Source organism: Pinus tabuliformis, chromosome 4_1 (assembly GCF_031772625.1).
Source record: "Pinus tabuliformis cultivar Carrire ecotype Pingquan chromosome 4_1, CPIR1, whole genome shotgun sequence".
NCBI lineage: Eukaryota > Viridiplantae > Streptophyta > Pinopsida > Pinales > Pinaceae > Pinus > Pinus tabuliformis.
Window position 1 is genome coordinate 142,465,353 of NC_142303.1, and position 20,180 is coordinate 142,485,532.

General features: G+C 40.1%; 1 pseudogene; it reads right to left on the reverse strand.

The window, feature by feature from the left end:
• Positions 1-211: 211 nt before the first annotated feature.
• LOC149174603 (sugar transporter ERD6-like 6) overlaps positions 212-20,180 on the reverse strand; it is a 60,602-nt pseudogene continuing 40,633 nt past the window's right edge.

Below are 20,180 nucleotides of genomic sequence, written 5' to 3' on the forward strand. Positions count from 1 at the left end.
TTTTTCCTTGAAACTTGTTTACCTATGAGTTCACATTTAAAAATGGTATGATAAAGCATCACAAATACAAAAATAAATCCACCATTCTTCTGTTAACAAGTTTTCAAAATGTCTTCAATATAGTAATCTATGCAATGATCATTGATAGAATACAGAGACTATAGAACCATCTCAACTTTACTTAAACAAATATTGAATTTCCACAAAGGATTCACCATTTAGTTTCATGCACCCTTATTGCAACAAATAAAACTGCAAAAGTAACAACAAGAACATAAATCCAAAAAGCCCCTATAACCAAATACAAAAGATCTTTTAGACTGGTTTTAGGAAAAAGAAATGGCCTCTCACCATAAATTGTTGGTTTTGACAAATCCTCACAAAAATATAACCTTAAAGTGTATAGAATGTAATCATAACATTAGTTGATTAATGTATGTATATGTGATAGATCCAATCAACTAACCCATTATAATACCCTACAAAAACACACCCAAATACAGAAACCCAAAAGTCTTTAGTAGACTTGAAACATTAAATGTAATGAATTTACCTAAAGTTCTCCACTCTAAAAGTAAATTGACTATCATGGTCACCACAAAATATGGCATACAATTCATCAAAGTTGTAATACTATTACCAACATCCTTTACATTAACGAGGAGGATCTACAGTATAGGAGTCAAAGAATTCAGTGAAAGTCATGTCAGAGATATTTCTAGTGCTTAGATAATCTCATAACATCTCACAACCTGAGATCTCCACAAACAAATTTTGCTTGAATTTACAGTGGAAAAATTACCTCTAACATAATAATCCATGGAATGGCTACTATACCAAGAGAAAAGGAAACTATTTAAACCTACATCAAAATAGACCCTTTTAGTGAACGCCTTTGTACGAATTTCTGTAAAGGAAACATGACAATGTTTGCTAAAATAAAAGCAGTCTTACCAATACACTAGTTATAGCCAAAATATTATAGGTTGTTTCATCAAAAGCTCCTGGAGAATGGGTCTGTAACATATATATATATATATAAGCTTCTGATACTTTCATAAGACTCACATGATTCAATTTCATCCTCTAGATTTATTCCTTATTCTCTTTAATCTACATATTCAAAATATACCTTCAAATTTGTCCCCACAAACTAAATTCAAAATATATAGTACTCTATAACAAATATTTTAGAGAGATTACCTCCAAGAAGAATGCAAGTCCAACAAGAAAAAGGCAGATACCCATTCCCCCAGCTGAGATTTGTAGAATTGAAACAATCTATTTGAATTACTATTAATGAATTTAAGTCATACATAAAATGTCATGGTGGGCAAAGAAATACATCCTTGGTAGTAGCAGATAACGTCCTATGAAGAGGAGTCATCTTCCAATTTTGTCCATCAACCATGTAGTGAAAGAAGTCATGGCAACCTGTATAACAACCATCAAGTTAAAACCTAAAGGCTTATCACAAAAACGTTGATTAGATACTAAAAAAATTATATTTGAAATCATGTAACAAATCAACAAACAAGAACACCTGAATAGCACCAAGTCCAAGATTAGCAGCTTTGCTTGATGAAACTCCTGCAAGATTTCAGACAAATTTTGAAACCATTACCTATTGGAATAAGGGATTTATGTGCCATGTCTTTTCTCCTATGTATAAATACATATCTCAAATTTTCAAACCCTATTAAACAACATAATATCGAAAATTATGTCTGAACTCCTATAGATGGGGATATGTTTCAGGAGAAAAGTTAGTGATTTTATATAATATATTAACATTATTTTGAATTTATTGGGGTATATCTTCAGTTTGAATTGACAATTTCTTTGAGATGTTTTTTTTTTCTAATTTCCAAATTATAAATATTAAGCCCTAATATTAACAATTCCAAACCATAAAAGGTAAAATAAAGGTCATGAGGTTGATTGGTCTATAATGAAAAGTAATCTAGCTAAATAGTAGTGTACACTTACCCACAAATTTGAAAATATAGGTTCCATAGAACATAATAGCATTAGCTCCACTCAACTGCTATAGTAGAAGCAAACTAATGCCACTATGGAAAAAATAATCTTTGAAATGGTCAAAAATTAAAATTGATCAAAAATTAGAAATTCACATTTCTCATAGTAGTCGACTATTAATTTACTTTTTTAATGTTGTCGTTGCTACAACACCCTCCAAATTTTCGATCCTCCTTATGATCATTCCATCCTTTGTTTCAAGTCACTAATTTCACACTCGGTCATGTTTTTTAAGCATTCAACTCTTCCTTTAGGAATCTTAAGTGTCGAACCACTTCTTTTCATATGCCCAACTCTTGATGTCTTCACAAGCACTCTTCTTCCAACCAAGAAAGACAACACACCTTTTGCTGAGAGATAATGATTTTGTAGTCCCTAAAGACAGTTGTAACAGTCATGGTGAAAATTTCATGTAATAAAAGTTAATAAAGGAAAAAATAATAACCACGGTTGATGGGACACTTATTCCAAGTTGAGTGTTGGGCAAGACATCCCAGTGTGGCTGTTTATTTGGCTATTAATGGCTAAGGAAATTGGTAAAGGCAATAGTTAAGGGTTTGGAAAGGAAAAATGGCATTTTTGGCACATTTGTTTATAAAAAATAATGGAAATTAGGAGAAAAGGGAGGTGAAAGGTCACGGGTTGCATGTGAGGAGGACATTGAAGTAGAATAATGGAAAATGAAGAAAATAGAGGCCTCATGCATAAAAAGGCTTATGATATCAGTTGGTAACCTTTTGTTAGTTCAGTTTTGGAGATCTCTTCCATTATCTCTCCCTCTCTCTCATACTCTCAGACTTAGAGTCTCTTGGAGCACTCTTGGAGGAGTGTGACATACTTAGAGTTTTGGAGAAAGAAGACAAAGGAAGAGCTAGAAAGCACAAGAAGGCATCGAGATTGGAAACTACAATGAGATTTTCTTGTAGGTACCGAGTTGCATGTATGTTTTCCTCACTAGTTTTGGCATGCATGACATATGCATGTGTATTTTTGGTCATGTTCTGTCAGTGACATGGAGGATTGCCTAGATTGGCAGTGGATTGCCTAGATTTTCCATTTCCTGGATAGCCACGGTGATTGTGGATTGTTTTCCTTGTTTTATTTTGGTTGGTTCTCATGTTTCCTTAGCTTGGGTTGATTTATTAGTCTTGGAAGCCCTGGTTGGACAAATGCTCTAGAATCCCTGTAACAACTTGGGTTGAGTTACTAGTCCTAGAAGCCTTGGTTGGAAAAACGCTCTGGAAACCATTGGTGGGTTGAGTTACTAATCCTGGAAGCCTTGGTTGGACAAACGCTCTGGAAGCCTTGGAAGACTTGGACAAAGACCAATCTAATTATGGTTTTGTGATGTCAGACCATGAGGTGGAATCACTATTTGATGGGTTGAGGTGGATGGCCTTTTTAAGCCCTAGATGATTTTCGATTGATGTGTTCTATGAGATCCCACATTCGTGCTTGGAATATGGCATGAGGATGAATTGCTAAAGAGAGATTTGGCTCAGCCATTCTACGTGTTATGGCCTAAATCTACCTTAGGCTGAGAAAGGCAGCTCTAGGGTAACATAAAACCATGCTTAACCTGGTAGCTAGCCCTACCAGGTCATGAGAGGGCTCTCTCCTTGTCAATCTTAGGAAAATATAGCAAGTGAGGCTTGAGATGACTGATGTAAAGACTAACTTTAGGCTAGATATATGCTCATAGGAGTTTGATTGAGTTTTATGGTGGTTTGTTGGATCAAATGTGAAAGGCAATTTTGGGTCCGAGGAATGAGCTCAGTTTTCCAGAGGTTTCTGTGGGGCGAGGTAGGCAAGTGCTTTAGTACCTTGAATTAAGAGAAATGGAGAGTCTTAAGACTGGTGAGGAGTTGGAGAGGGCATGAATGTGTCATGAGTCCTATTCAAACGGTAGAAAACATGTAAAACTAAATAAACCCTAAGGTAGAGCACTGCAACATCAATGATTTCCACCTTTATACTTGATTCATTTAGTTAAGTTGAAAAAGAGAGAGATAATGGCACACATAAACACATGATAAATTGAATCACAGAAGGAAAAACAATACTAAGTCACCTTGCCACAATAATCCCACAAAATGCTGCAAACCCTGGTCTATTTCCTTGCCAAACTGCAAAATGAATGTACAATAATGTTCAAAACATTCACAAGGGTCCAATCTTTACAAATGACTGGAAAAACACATGATATAGACCTCCAAACCACCAGTGCTATCCATCAGGGGTCGAATCCATGAGAAGAGGGGTGGTTTCAACCATATCTAAACTAGGAACAAAAAAATAGGTAGTGGAACAGCTTGCCTCTTAAACCTAGAAAACTAATTCATTCATCCTCCAACCACCTACAACTGATGTATCTACCTTATCAAGTCAATTTTTATAATTTTTACATCATAGTACATCAATTTACATCATGTCACATCATGAATTTGACCATAAGAGAGAAAAAGTCAAACTAGAAGAAAACTAGGTGAAAAACAAAGTTTTTGAGCAAAATTGGCACTTTTTCATCCTGTGCATAGCGCCACTTTTCCTGTGTGTAGTGCTTTTTCCAAGCTAATTTTGAAAGGCTTCCCGAGGTCCAAATCAGGTGCAAGATATCTTTTTGGAAAGCCCTATGAGTCTAATTTCTAGAACAACTTGAATTTTTTGATTTGGAGTCCATTTGACCCTCCAAAATTGCAATCTCCCAAGGTTGCTTCTTGTGTGGCCAAAAAGTGGCAGAGAGGGCGTTTTTGAGGTGTTTTTGGCCCTTTTGGAGGTCCAAAACTTGTCAAAATTTCCTAGTAATTTATGAGCATCCATAAATTTTCATAAGGAATCCAAAAATGCCAAGTTTTCTTCAAATGGAGGTCCCTATCAAAAGCGAGTGCCAGGTGGCGCTACGCACCTATTGGAAAAGCCTGTGTTAAAAATTTCTATGCGTAGCGCCACTAATTATGTGCATAGCGCCGTTTCCAGATCAAGTTTTGGAGGCCTTCCCGGTGTCAAAATTGGGTGCACGATAGCTCTTTGGAAATATTATTGAGTCTTCTTTCCAAAAAATCTTGAATGTTTCAATTTGGAGTTCCTTTTCCCTGTCAAAAGTCAAATCTCCCAAGACGGGTCAAAATGTGCAAAATGAGGCTACCTAAAGGCAGAGTGTTGTTGCAGTCAACGTTTGAAGGTCATCCTCAACTCCAAATTGAGCTCATGATAGCTCATTGGAAATCTCTTTGTGTATAGTTATCATTTGGCTCATCAAGTAAGTCATTTGGGCAACCAATCTAGGAGAAATCTTGATTTTCCCAAGGTCACTTCAGAGGTGCATCAATTCGCTTGAGGGAACTGTATTTTTGGCATTTCTCTAAAACCATGACACCTGTGTAAAAAATGAAGGAGGTTTTTCTTCCTTGGCCTATTATGGATTAAAACCTCTCTCACAGTTTCCAAATTCATTTTTTCTTGCTCAGAAACATCATTTGAGTAGAACCTATCCCGATGTGTGGAACAGCGGATTTGTCAAAATGAAGTGAAATGAAAGGGATAAAGGGCTTCTAAATTTTTGAGAAAATTTTGGGAAATAGTTAGGGATGTTAGGAAGCAGGGGAAGGTGAAATTTCAAATATTGAGTGCGGGGAAGGGGTCCAAAAAGGCAAAACACAGGCATAGCCTAGAAAATTGTCAAATTGTAGCAAGAAACTAGGGTTTGTGAAAAAATGAGGAATTTGAGGGATATCAGTGATGGGAAGTGTTTAGTGAGGTACATTAAGGATAGGGGAAGGTGTATGAACATCAGGATACAAGTTTTGTTGATGATTTGACCATCCAAGAGAAATTACCTTCAAAACCCTAGGAGAGGGAAATGAACCTTACCTAGGCACAACTGAAGCATGAATGAGGTGTAAAATGACCCATTGGAACCTGAAATGATGATGGAAACCCTCTGAATGATGGTACACTCAGCTGAATGGTGGCATGAACCTCTTGGGAAGAATCACTCGCAGTTTCTTCATCCCTTTCATAAGCTAAATCTGTTTCCATATTTGCAAATGTAGAGTGTAGGATGATAAGTATGAAGAGATTTTCTTAAATATAGGGTGATTGTTGTTTCTCTTTTGGCGATAAAAGGGTTGACTGAAATTATAAGTGCAAAGGAGGGTTTTGATGATAGCAGTAAGGTTTTTAGGGAATGATAGGGTTTACGAAAAGGGAATTAGGGTTTGGGGAATAGTAGGAAATATGTATAGGGTTTATGGTTTGGTGATAGGGGGTAAGTTGAGTGTCAATGGGAGAGGGAAAGGGGAAGGGAATTAGGGAAATTTAGTGCAGGGGGATGGGATGTGGGAAAATCATACAAGGGAGTAAAAACAGCAAGAATGACAAAACTACAAAACCCTAGACAGTTTTGCAATGCAATTGTGCAGCAAATTAGGGTTTGATTTTTCACCTATCAAAACACCATCAAGGAGGACTAAATCTCTTGCAATGGAAAAATGGGAGGTTTTACTTACTTGAGGAATGACATTTGCAAGATTTTGGAGCTTGAGAAGGTCGTTTGAGTGAAATTTAGGCTTGGCAGACTGGTGCGCCGCGCCAGTTCAAATCCCTTTGTAAATTCTATGCCCGGTGTGCCGCGCCGAGCAACTGCACTGCGCCAGTTCAAATCCCTTTGTAAATTCTATGCCTGGTGCGCCGCGCCAAGCAGGTGCACCGCGCCAATACCCAGATGCACCACACCCAGAGAAATCTCAAAAATTTGCTGCAATTTTCCTTTCTTCACCTCAAAAACACGATTTTCACTTGTTCTCTCTTTCTTTTGGCACAAATGAAGGCTCTAACACAAATAATCACTTTATATACCTTTGGACTTTAATTTTTATTTAGAAAACCCACTTTCTGACGTTTTCTTTTTCACTTTGTTCTTTAAAAACTCTGTTTTGCAGTTTGGCTCTCTTTTTGACATTTGATGGACTAATGCTTGGATGGTTTTTTGTTTCTTTTGCAGGAGCTGGAGTGATGGAGTTTGGCAAGGTTACCAAGCGCTGCAGATGATGCTTTATTACATATGAAAACAATAAAATTACATAAAAATTTTACATGAAATAGAAAAACTCTGTTTTCACCTCAAAACTCTGTTTTAAGGTAAAAAACTTTTATGGAGCAAATAATCAGTATAATTTGTGATTTTATGAATTTATTAAACATCCTCATGTGCCTGTTGACCTCTTATTGAGCTTTTTGAAGACCATGGTGGCAAACCCTAGACCTAATGAGACATGAAAACCCTAAAACTACTTCTACAAATGAAATGAAATAAAATTGACAGCAGATGACCTGTACATGTGAAAATAGGCCAGCAGATGAAAGGCATGAGGGAAATTGACAAAGAACCACTACCATCAGATGATCCATGACCTAATGGAGTGCAACTGATTGGATGAGACACTTAATATGCATGGAAAAAGAGAAATTTTGATCACTGATGGAAGGATGAAGATACCGACACTAACATTGGCTCCAATGGGGATGGTAGCTCTTGGGAGGTGCCAAGAACCATAGATCTCTGGAAAGCAGACCAGTGCCTTCTTCCATTGGGAAATGGAGTCAATAACTTCCGCAAACTAAAACCAATACGCTGACTCAAAACTAAATCAACTATAAAGACTAAAAACTGACTCGAAACAGACCCAAACTGACTTGAAATTGACTCAATACTAAAACACAACTAACAATCTGGAAAATATGCTCAAAATGGAGCTTATTCAATACAACCTACTCTAGTTGTTCCATTCATCACCTAATCAAGTGAAGTGAAACAACCAATGCAACCAAGTAAGTATTACGGCTGTTGTTTGAATTCTCTGCAAGTGCTTGCTTATGAACAACAAGAGAGAACTACTGAAAGGCAACTCCCATGAAAACTTATAAACATATCCGTTGAATAGTATCGATTCTCTATCCACCTCCAAAAACACTGCATAAGGATCTTGAAATTCATGCACACTAAGACTAAGCTCATCCAATGGATTACTTTTGTTCTCCTCATACCATGAATGCAAAATTTCATCTGAGCATTGTGACGAGACTCCTGCTGAAAATGACAAAGAAACCGACTGCCAGATCAAGTTTGTATCATTACACGTTTCAAGCTCACAGGTAGCTAATGGAGAAGGACTTCAACTGTAGACATCATCCAACACATCAGCTATTGGATCATGAAAAACTTGAAAATACTGTTGCAACCCATTTTCTCTTGGTTCCGATGAGATTGCATGATTTTCTACAGTCTGCCCATCCTTTATTGAAAATGTACTATGCAAATTTTCCTTCATAAACTTAAATGATTCAAAACAGAATGGTACGGAATCATCTTGAACCATTTTATCATATGTTCCAGCTTCCAAGTCTTCATATGCAACCTGAAAATCAATGACATTCGGAGGCTGCAATTCTGGATATGAAAAGTCTTGAACAAGGTTTTCATTGCCCTCAAGATGGTTCAAATCAAGACTTGTCGACGATTGACTTTTGATTGCATGAAAGTAGTATCTGATGAACTGAAACGAAGCAAAACAAAAAGGAAAAGATCCTTCACTTACTTCAAAATTTTCTGCACTTTCCTCCTCTTTTCCATGGCTGATCACTGTATTCGAACTGTTGAAAGTGAACTTCCTCCTCCCACAAACTAGCTGATGATTTGTCTGCAAGAGTAGCTTCTGTTTAGAGAACATAATCATCATCATCATCATATTGATCAAACTTAGGAAAAACATCAGTAAAAAACACATCATCAAGCATACATATCATATCAACATATCTCTCTTCTCTAAGATGATCTATAAAACAATCATTATCAGATTTATGACAACTAGGATAAGAAAGAAAATATTTTGGATCAGCCACTTGTTCTTCTTCAATCAGTAAGCCATGGTCTTGAACTTCATACTCTTTCCTTGTAGTGACCTTTTGCATCATCTCTTCTACTGCACTTACCAAAATGTCAAGCTTTACCTCTAAAGATGTTGATTCCTCTGGATCTATGTTTTTCATCGCTTCTTCCTTCAACTTTGCCCTTCTGATCAACAGATTAGCCTCTACATCTACTGCATTATTCTGCATCTCTTCAAGTGTTGCATGGTTCCTTTCCCTCAGCTGAAACTCCAATTTTGGATCAAAGGCTTCCGGGTAGTGCAAGAGAGCGGATCTAGGAGGAGGTCTTATATTAACCGGCATCGAAAACGGTAGAAAAATGTTGTATTGTCTCCACTGTCAATCTTTTCAGTTGATTATACTCTTCTATAATCAAGAAAGGATTTTGTCTGACGACCCACTTGTCGAGGAAAACTTTGACGAACTGCTGGAAATCTGAGATGCTCGCATCAGGCAGGGTTTTGAACCAACTCTTGACTTTGCCTTGCAAAGAAAGAGAAAAAAGCCTAATACTAACATATTCTTCATCAACTTCAAAAAGGTCAAGAAAAGACTCAAAATTCAATACATGTCTCTCAGCAGTGATGTTGTCACATTCACCATCAAATCTTGGTAGATATAGATCACGATTTTTAGGGAAAGCATGGGATATAGGAGGCAAAATCATGTGCTTGTATCGATCTGGAATTTTACAAGTTATAGGGGTATGTACAGAAGGTATAGAATCAATATTGGTCTCTTGAGGCTCATTAGTTTGAAGATGCTCATCACAAGATTCAGAAAAAGGGTCTTGATCAAGCTCAAAGGCATGCAAATATTTGGTATTCACAATCTTCAAAGGGAAGGAATCAAATGCAAGCTGAGGATCTTTTCTCAAATACAATATACTTTGCAAAGCCTTCTTGACATTTTCAGGAAAAGAGAAGAAATAATTTATAACAAAGAACAAAATGTCTTGGATGAAATTCCAACTTGAATACCTGATCTTTCCATATTGTCCTTTCATGTTTCTACTGGTCGGTTTCATCCTCCAATGGAGTCCTTGGATCTGATGTCGAAACTGATTTGGAGTCGCCAAGTGAATGATTTCAGCCTTGCTGCGTGGTGAGCCCCAGTGTTGCAGCAATAATGCTGCAACTCCTGGAACTCCCTTCTTTAATTTTATCAACCCGGTAGTTCGTAACAAACTTGGAAGCGACGGTGTTGTATGTACAAGTACTAGCTCTTGCCGCAGCTGTCACTTGGTCAGCTGGCACAAGTCCGCTAGGAGCTTAAGCCAACTTCTATGAGCTCTGAGAAGAAGCTTTTTAACTGATGGACGAAAGCTAACTATCAATGCCTTTATTTATAGTGCTGTAAAGAGGTTATTCAGGTCCACTATCAATGGGATCATCCCCCTCTATGGGTGGGATAGCTCCCTTATTGATGGGATAAGTTCCCCCTTAATAGAGATACATGAACCAACTGGAGGCGCATCCATTTCATCAAACCGACCTCTAGAATGTTCTAGAAGTAACCACAAGTAACTTTTTCAAGATAAAACTCGCGCATTTTGCCTTTTACAGAGGGACGCACCTGTCCCTTAACATACAGAGCGTCCATGGACGCATATTTTGTGAAAAAGGTCAGCGTCCCCGCAGGTAAGGCTAGAGAGAACCTGCGACCCCAGAGATAAACATAGTTTTTACAAGACTTTCTCTCTTCTTTGAGTTTGAGATGGATAACAGAGGCATGAGACTTGCCTAAGAGGGTAGCATGACTGTTGATTTGAGCCATACTAACTGTAAGTAGTCAAGGTGACATTTTTTAGTGTAACAGATTGCCCCCTAAAGTGCGAAGCCTGAAATAGAATAGGGTTTTGTAATTCTAGGAAGGGTGAAGCGCTTTATCATTTCAAGGATTGCCTTGTGGATGGCCTGGTTGGAACCTGCAATTTTCAACACAAAATACATGGATAAGATTATATCATTACTGAGGTAGGCATTCCCATACTCAGATTCAAAACTTTAACTAATGGACTAACTATTCTGATACAGGAATGATCTTGCAGTACATCATTTTTATAGACTTTTGTAGATACAGTATGGACGCAGCCATCTGTTTATGATTAGTCTACATAGATAATGAATACAAAACTCCTCGCAGCCTGGATGGTAGAAACTAGATCCAGGGTCTTCACTTCTACTTCCCGAATTGGTACGATTCTAGCCATGTGATTAAATGATTCGATGTCGAACATGGTAGAAACCACTTGATTACCAGTCAATGATGTAAACTGTTAACAAGCGTGAGAGAAACCACCAGTAATGTCAATGGTTCTCAAAGTACCAAGCACAACCCGTGAAATGTGAATAGATGTTTTGATGTCGAACACTTCACGGAATCCTCTGATCGAAAGTCAATGATGTAAACTGACGTCAAAGGCGAGAAACCTGCCATTGATGCATGCAGACTTCAAGGTACTGTCGATTCCTAAGTCATCTTTCTAGATAATGTGTCGATGTCGATAGAAAGCGACCCGTTGCAGGCAAGCCCGCAACACGAAATCATTGTTCAAGTTGAAGAAATGTTGCTGTAAGGACTGACTCAAGGATGGTCAAATGGATGACAAGTATTTTGCAGATGAAAGTTTTTGCTTGCAGACCTCTTGAACACATAACGACACAACAGATGGCTTGGTGACGTATAACTCAAAGTTAACCCCTGGAACCCGGTTAAAGACTTTCAAAGTGATTTGGTCAACTGTGAGGTAAAAGATTTCCCAATCCAGGTGAATGAAAAGTGTCGTGTTCAAGAGCGGTAATAAAGTTTCTTCTGAGACAAAAGGTGACAAATAGGTTCATTCTTCTCTTTTTTCCCCCACCATTTCTGGCAAGTACCTCTTTATTTTTAACAAGCTTGAGGAGGATAACATATGCTTGATTATAAGCTCATCCTTCGGACGAGTCCAACCTAGTTTAAATTCGAACCCTAGGAAGGAGTGGTTCGTTCCTGTTTGTAATTGAACAGGTCCTCTACTGTAAAAGTTTAACGAGCCCAGTATAGGAGAAACTCGGCGTTTTTCAATTTTAGAGAGTCTGAAAAAACTAAAGGAGACTCCACGTTGAACTTTTTCGTATATTTGTGTCCCTCAAGCCCGAAAAAGTATAAAATAATACCTGGGGGAACCGCTTGATCTTGCGACCAAGGAGTACTTTCATAATAGTGTCGTTAACCTGAAAAGTAAAAAGCGATCAAGGACACGTCGTTTTATTTCCTTATCGAGTTCGAAACGACAAAAACCCGGCAATCTTTTCCTGATTTTGCGGTCAGAAAAGAGCTAAAAGGGGACCGTCTTTTAATTCTGTTTTAACGAGTGAAAAAGAAACACTCGGCGATCTTTTCATGTTTTAGGAGTCAGAAAAGGGCTTAAAAGATGACTCTGATATTTTTGTTTGTGAAAAATTACAATTTCCCTCGAAATCCCTTTGTCCTGCACAAAAGTAACACATTACTCATACCTGTTTAAAATAGGCAAAAATACATTCAAAAACATCTTTTCATGGTAAAAAATGAACTAATTCATCCAAAAAACCTATAAAAAGACCTTTTACCATGTCATTTTTACCGTTTCACTGTTGAGGTTGAAAAAGGAGCTTTTGACAAGAAACTTCCCGTGGTTGCTGCGGAAAATCTGACCGTCGGAATCGAACGCCGTCTCATCCAGGTATTTTACACATCCTACTCTGCATTTCTATCCGTTTAGAATCAATTTTTAGGTTTTAGTTTCATTTTTTGGGGGGGTTTTGGTTTTGGAATGCGCCTCTCGGCGGACGCAGGTGCCCTTCGGGTGACCTGCGTCCCCCGACTTTTTCTCATACGGGAAAACGGTCGGAAGACGCAGCCCGCCTTCAGGCCAGCTGCGTCCGGGCGCCCTGTGCTACAAAGCCGGGGTGCGTCCTCCGAGAAACGCGCATTTCAAAACCCCAACTCTCTCAAAAAACCACCAAGAATTCCCAAATCAATTTCTAATTGCTATTTTTGATATGCAGGGCATTAATCATGTTAGACTGGAGAGAAAGAGAGCATGTAGAGGAAGATGAAGCTGCAATAAATCATCAACCTTCCCTGGATGCCCTAAGAGCATGCGGATTATACAAATATTGGACCATACCGGGCATGAGGGGCCAGGTAAGATTCTTGGAATGGCTGGTTGAGCGATGGAACGTACAAGAACAATGCTTTTACATAGGAGGGCACCAGCTCGAGATAGAGCCCTCGGATGTATACTTTCTCACTGGCTTGCCAAACAGAGGTGAGCAACTCAGTCTTGCGGGGACTAGGCCGGGTGGCCAATCCCTTGATAGTCTCCGCGAGAATTGGTGCACACCTGGGGCTCACCATTCAAAAGGCATAGAGATAAAACACATCACTCTGCCGGAACTCAAAGTCATAGCGTTCACGGTTACCAGAATTTGCGGCGCGGCCGCTTTACACATTGCTTCCGGATCCCAAATGCGGATGGCAATTGACTGTTACCAAGGCACCATTTTCAACTGGTGTGAAGCTGTGTCGGCTCATATGAAGAGCCAACTAACCAAGGCAAAGAACGGACGACTAAAGACTTTTGGATATGGGCCTATAGTCGTGAGCTTTGCCTTGGAGAGAATTCCAATGCTGATCCCTCAGCAACTCACTGTTGATATCTTGGGTCCCCAGCAGCCAAAGCTGATACGATGGGTTGCGGTGATGGCCCGGCATCCTGACGAGGGCGCGACAGTAGTTCGATTCTCAGATAGTTATTTTGACTGGTTAGAGGGCCAGCTTTTTGTGATACAGGACTTTCCGTATGCCGGAATGGATTTCAGAGGTGATCCGGACATGGTTCTTCCACAGGGAGAACAATGGGACGACAGAGGTACTTTTTATTTTCACAAGTTTTCTAGTTATGTATTTTTTGTATTTTTTATATATATCGTCTCAAAATTAATAGTAAACTTTTTAAAAATGCAGATGTTGGTCCACAGCGTCCAGCCAACCTCCGGCCTTATGATAGACTACATCCAGCTGCACCGGTACCGGCCCCACAGGATGCGACCGCAGAAGTACTAGCTGAGTTGGAGCATGATCTAGAGCGTCTCACGGCAGATATACCTGAGACTACTATGGACGACATTCCTATCAGGCTTCAGCGCTTCGTAGTCGCGGTCCCTGGACCGTTTAGGAGATTTTTGCGTAAGGTAGCCCGCGCAGTGGTGTCGTACAGAGAGCACCACCAGTGATTGACTAGTCACTTTTGTAGTCACATGTGACATTTTTGACTTTTTGTACTATCATTTTGCCGATCATAAGGTGTTTTAAACCTATGATCGAAGACGATGTATATATTTTTTGACACACTTCTATCTATATATATCACTATTACCGGCTTATCTTGTTTAACATATGTGATGAAATGTTTTTAAATTTACTTGCATGATTATCGTAAATGTCTGTCCAACATTCGAGAAGCAATTGCATCTGCTAATGTATTCAAAGACCTTGGAATATGTTGATATTCAATGTAATCAAATTCACGTTCCAAGAGACGCACTCTCAAAAACAACCTTAATAACACAGGATTTCTAATGGCATAAACTCTATTAAGCTGTAATACAACAAGTTCAGAATCTAACCTCACTATCAAACGTCGAATTCCAAATGAAATAGATTCGGATAATAATTCAACCACTGCGCTGTATTCTGCAATGTTATTCGTTGTTTGACCGAGGCTTACCCCATGCATAGAAACTAACTCGTCAGAGGGCGAATAGATAACCCAAGCTGCGGAAGAGATATTCCGTGTATTACGACAAGCACCATCAGCAAATCCAATGTATGTTTGGAGAGGCGTCGACATCTACAATATCAAGAGTAAAACCAAGATAAGCCAGAATAATGACGAAAAACCACACTTGCTAAGCTAAGCACACTGACTAAACTAACACACTTGCTAGCTAGAAAGAAAATCTAACCTATCTAAAAATTTCTCCATACCCATCATTTTAAGCATAATACCTCTTTAGGTAAAGTCCATTTCTGGGTTTACCCAAAGAGTCCCCATCAAAATCAACTAACTCATAAGCCCCTTTTGCTAGCTTTCGCTTTACAATGTAGGGCCCATGCCACATGGGAACGAATTTTCCGGCACCTAGCTTATCGTTAGCTTGATCATATAATAGTACTAGGTCTCCTTCCGAAAAACTTCGAGGGGTTACATTTTTATCGTACTGAGCTTTCATTCGTTTCGCGTGAGTCTCGATAGCTAAAGTAGCGTCACGTCGAGTCTCATCTAATTTAGCCAAGTATAATAACCGTTTCTCCTCTTCGGAAGTAGCTGGAAGTAATTCGACAGCCATTTGAAGTGATGGGATTTCGCATTCAATAGGTAACACAGCTTCTAAGCCATAAACTAGCTGGAAAGGGGTGAAACCTGTTGAATTTTTCACTGAAGTTCGATATGCCCATAGCGCCGAAAATAACATGTTATGCCAATTCGTTCGATGGATACCAATGATCCGTCGAATCATGATGACTAGAACTTTGTTGATTGACTCAACCAAACCGTTGGCTTGCGGATAATAAGGAGTAGAGCTATCGTGGCGCAAACCAAGCTGGCTTGTAAGCTCAGTCATCATGACGTTTCGAAAATGGCTCCCATGGTCAGTAATGATTGCTTGTGGGACACCAAACCTAGTTATGATATGATTGAATACGAAAACTGCAGCTGTCTTGCCGCTTGCGTCGAATGTAGGCATCGCCTCGGCCCATTTTGTAAAATAATCAACCGCGAGGATGATATACGCATGCCCCCCGGCCGAGTGAGGGTTACAAGTAATAAAGTCAATGCCCCATTTGGCGAATGGACCAGCGGCAATTATAGGGTGGAGAGGAGCAGGTGGAGCGCGCATCTTTCGATCAAACACTTGACAGTTGTGGCATGTTCTGACAGCAAGGATACAATCTTTAAACATAGACGGCCAGAAATAGCCAGCGCGCAACACCTTCTGAGCTGTGGCATACCCAGACATATGACCGCCACATGCTCCAGAGTGACAATCATTCAAAACTCTCTCAGCCTCTTCGTGAGTTAAACAACGTCGAAAAACTAAGTCTGCCCCCCGGCGATAAAGTGTATCTCCAATAATTCTGTATTGCTGGGATCGAAACCGAATTTTTCGACGGTCTTCCTTGGAAGCTTCAGGCCGAAAGGTTTGGGTTTGGAGATAGATGATTATATCCCCATACCACGGATCTAAAGTGCTAATAAGAAACAAAGATTCGTCCACAATGGACTCCTCTGCCACAGTCTCTGTGTCAGCACTCGGGAAATCACACATCAATTCCGCAAAAACTAAAGATTTCTTAGACTTGGACTTCTCGAACTCCAAGTCGAACTCTTGCAGGATAACAATCCATTTAGAGTACTTGCCCCCTAGCAGTTGTTTTGTCAAAATATAAATCATAGGGTTGCAATCCGAAATAACTGTAGTCTTGCGGAGAAGAATGTAGTGACGAAAACGCTGGACAGCTTGAACGGCTGCCAGGGCCAATTTCTCCACATGCGAATATTTTAACTCAGTGGGATTTAAGGTTCTACTAAGATAATATATCACATGCTCTGCTTTGAATTCATCTTCTTGAACTAACACCATTCCAATGGTGGAATGCGAAGCTGCGAGGTATAAGAAGTAGTCCTGGTTGTAGTTGGGAGGATGCAATAACGGTGCATGGGTCAACGCGTGTTTCAGTGCATCAAAAGATTGTTGGGCAATCTCGTCCCAAAAGAATTGTGCGTTCTGTTTCAACAACCGTGTAAAACCTTTAGTGACCTCGGCGTAGTTTGGGATGAATCGGCGTAAAAAGTTCGCTTTCCCTTGCAAACTTTGGAGTTGGCGCAAACTCGAAGGAGGAGGCAATTTGATGATAGCCTCGACTTTCGAGGGATCGACGCGAATGCCGGCTTTTGAAACAACAAATCCCAGCAATCGACCTGTTTCTATACAGAAAACACACTTGTGGGGATTCAACCGAATTCGATAATGCCTACACCTCATAAAGATTGCTCGTAGGTGGACAAGGTGATCAGCTCGGTGTAAAGAATGAGCAGGCAAATCATCGAGATAGGGTTGCACAATGTGCTTGATGTCATGAAATGCATAAGACATTGCCCGTTGAAAAGTAGCACCGGCGTTCTTAAGCCCAAAAGGTAATTTGCAATAAGCAAATGTCCCCCATGGACAAATGAATGCCGTTTTTGGTTGATCGGCAGGTAGAATATTGATTTGATTATAGCCTGAGAAACCATCCATGAAGGAAAACATCTCACTTCCGGCACAATCATCAATTATTTGATCGATATAAGGCGTAGGATAGTTGTCTTTTGGACAAGCTCGATTGATATCCCTATAGTCGATACAGATTCTTATTGTTCCTTGTTTTTTATTGACGGGAACAATATTCGATACCCAATCCGTTAACGGGATCGGATAAATGAAACCTGCTTTCAACAGCTTTTCGACTTCTGCTTTAATCGCAGCCGCTTTTCGAGGGTGAATCTGACGCAACCGTTGCCGAATGGGTTTAGCATCCGGGTAGGTTTTGATTTCATGAACAACAATGGCAGGATCAATTCCCGGCATTTCCTCGTAAGACCAGGCAAACACGTCGCGGAATTCTTGGAATAGGGCCTTGTAAGTTTGGATTTCTTCTTCAGTACATGCGGCACCTATATGAATGTTCTCCTCGATTCCGGGCTTCACTGAAATATCAATGGGAATAGTACGAGAAATATTCCCTAAATTCAGCTCTGAATCAGAATGTTTCGTTGGATCCTGAGCGTCTTTGACATATTCAGCGGTAAAGATAGATGAAAAATCATTTTCAAATGCATCATCCTTAGGTAAAAACGAAGATCTGTGATGGAGATCTTCCCATGGTAGATCATCTACACTTAGGATTTCGCGAAGTTGTTCGTCAGATGACACTTCTTCGGGAAACGTTATCCGTTCTAAGGGTGAGGTGAAAAAAGACTCTTCACTGACCACATTCATTTGGTCGGTTTCGGTTGAATGAAAGTCGGTAAAAGACATAAGAGCTTCATAAGCAATCTCATACGGACTCAACGGCATAACATCACCGAGTGAGTCTAGCTCAGAGTCAGAGGGAACATACCAAGGATCATCATAAATAATGTTTTCTGACGTGATCATATGAATTGTTGCGAACGAAGGGTCTGCATTGAGTGGAGGGAGAGGAAAAGTTCCCAGTAAACCGGAATCCTTAACTAAACCTACACCAATGTCCCTATAAGGGATTGTCGTTTTACCAACATGCTGGATAGTTTCTGAAGAGGTTGGGTCGGATGAAAAGTATGTCAGCTGATCAATAGTCACGATCTTACCGTTATGTGGAAACTTAATGACTCTGAAGACCGATGAAACGACCGCTGTCATAGCATATGACCAACTTCGACCCAAAAGAAGGTTGTAGTCTAGAGGGGCATCAACCACTTCCACATCCAGACTAACGGTTTTACCTTCGACCCCTATAGGCAATTCTTGTAGAATACCAAACGGACGGAACCCACGGCCATCAAAGGCCTTAAGGATGGTGGGGGATTGGTTCAACGAAGGAGAACCAAGCGATCTCCAACATTGAATCGACATAATACACGTAGAAGCTCCCTCATCAATCACAGTCCGATGAATAGGCCTGTTTTTGACTATCACTGGAATTTGGAAAGCCATTTGATGGGGGAGACGCGGTGTACTACTTTCTAGATCAAAGATCATTAGGTTCGGGTCCTGAACATCGACAGCTCCAATAGCCGACAAAAGCAATTTTCGTTGCGCTGGACATGATTGCAGCACTTCGAGTGCCGACATTGCTGAAGGTGAAACAGCTAAGTCTTCAACAATGTTGTAATTCTGGGCTGCTCTCGCATGTGGATTGAAAGCAGACCTTCGAAGTACACCCTTGGCGGGCGGCTTAATCACTAAGTCTGGGTTAGGTTTTTCGATCTGTAGTGGATCGGAACCAGGAGCTGAGGTTGATGGGTTAGAGTGAGAAGATTCTGCTTCCTTACCATCAACAGGAGCCTTACTACCATAATCTTGCGATCGAGTCGCAATCCTGACATGAGACATCATCAAAATGGGTTCTTCACTGGCATTCGAAGAAGAACCTATCATCTTATTCTCCTGCTCTGGAAATGGATTTTTTAACACAGCAGGAGTGGGAGAACCTTTGACTATTTTCACTACCTCGGCCCGATGAGGGCAGTCTCTCGTAAAATGATCTTCTTCACAAATAAGACAAGGATATCGAGGTTTGCGCTTTTCGTCATTGGTTTCCGACTTTTCCGTTTTCTCCTTTGGAGCCTTGTCTGCTTTAGCCTTCTTCTTTCCTTTCTTCTTTCCACCGTTTTTGGATTTGGCCGTAGATGACTCTACAGCGTGAATGTCGGCGGTAAGTTCAGGAGGAGAAGACTCTCCTGTCGGAGAATCAGGCAAAGTGATAATTGGAGTATTGGAGGTCTTGGAAGACTTCTTCTTACTCTTCGTAGTCACGATACCGATCATACCATCAGCGGCATGAGATCCCGAAGGAGCAGCAGCGATTTGGTTTGACTTTGGAAGATCCGGAATTTTCTCGTGTAACGTACCCGACTGAGTGTAAACTAAGTCAAGGTATTGTGCCTGAGCAATGACTTGCTCCTCAGTAACTACTCCGGCCTTAGCTACATCTTCAGTAATTCTTGGTAATAATGATTTGACAAACCATTCAGCTAAGATTTGGTCCGGGATAAAAACTTTCACTAATCTCCTTCGACGTCTCCACTCATGAATGTGATCAGAAATGTACGTGGATGTCGATTGTTTTAGCGAAGTTAATAATTCTGTACCATTATCGTATCTGACTGGTAACTGAAAATGAGTTAAGAACGAGGTAGCTAACTGGCTAAAGTTGTAAAAAGAGGCCCGTGGTAACTCAATGTACCACTTGGCTGCGAGACCAATGAGTGTACGCTGGAAAAGACGTAAGCGGATGGAATCATCTGAGATGGAATTTGATGCACACCAGAGGTGGTAAGTCATCACGTGATTAGACGGATCCTCTCCAGACTTACCTTCGAACTTGGGTATATCGCTGGGCAACTTATTTGGCATTGGCGGCCAGAACTGAAGATATTG